Genomic DNA, 1,162 nt, shown 5'->3' on the forward strand with positions numbered 1-1,162 from the left:
CTACAAAAGAAAAGGCAACAGCACCTGATTAGTTAACCAAGACCAAAACGAGACAAAATCCCTGTCTGTGGCTTTATGTGCTGTTGTAAACCCAAGTGGCAGCAGAAGCCAGGGATGTGAAACGTGCAGTGGTCAGAAGGGGCGGCACTAGGACTGGCAGCTCCAGCCGACCCTGGGCAGTGCGGCCAGTGTTCCTCTTGAAAGTCCTGTCCTGTTCCCACTTACCTTGGAGCTTTTTAAAGCAGGACGAGTCAGCCTCCTGCCACGGGCTCTTTTATATGGACAGCTATGATGACAATGCGGCTGCCTCTCCTTTCTTAAGTCAAAAGAAATTGTTTGGCAGAAAAAGTCTTGGCACTCTTGCGTCCTCATTCATGTTAAGAATGGTTGGATATAATTAGAAATATTTTTCTTATTGAGTATGTGGATAATTCTCCTATGGATAATTTGAGAAGGTGATCTGAATGGGAGGCCCGGGCTGGTGGATGAAGACAGGGACTGGGCAGCCGCATACCTGGCTTCCGTCACAGATTCCTCCTGGTCTCGCCGGCACGCCATGCCCTCCGGCTCGTCTTGCCTCACTCTTCGTGTCTAACATACTCAACAACAGGCATGAAATACAAATATTCATTTTCATTTTGTGAGGGTTCACTTTTATCTGTCGACACGTCCTTCCCAGACTTGCACAACTAAGCTCTGTGCCTTCCGCGGTGTAAAGAGAGAAAGTCCTCCTTTGTCCGAATAGCGTCATTTGGGGCTATCCTTGCTTCCTCGCTGTTTCCTACAGGGCACAGTTTCCTGTCCACCCGGGTGTGGCTGGCCTGCGACAGGAGGGGTTTCATGATTTCTAGTAGTAAAAGGTGCATTCAGGGAGGGCTTCCACTACTTCTTCATATCAGCACACCTAGAAACAAAATGATGCATCAGAGTAGGATGCTGGAGGAATGTGGAAGCGGTTTGGCTACGTCTGTAAAGGGCTTGCTGAGAACATTTCCTTATATGATAGAAATATGATCAATAGAGCCAGCATCAAGGAAAAGTCCCAACACTGAACCTGTCTGAAACTTCCAAATGACATCATTTTTAAACTTTGATGGGGAGATTTCAGCTCGACTGAAAGAACAAAACCCACTGATACTCAGTTTTACAGTTGAAATCGTGA

The sequence above is a fragment of the Saccopteryx bilineata genome, chromosome 2 (genome assembly GCF_036850765.1).
Source record: "Saccopteryx bilineata isolate mSacBil1 chromosome 2, mSacBil1_pri_phased_curated, whole genome shotgun sequence".
NCBI classification, from domain to species: Eukaryota; Metazoa; Chordata; class Mammalia; order Chiroptera; family Emballonuridae; genus Saccopteryx; species Saccopteryx bilineata.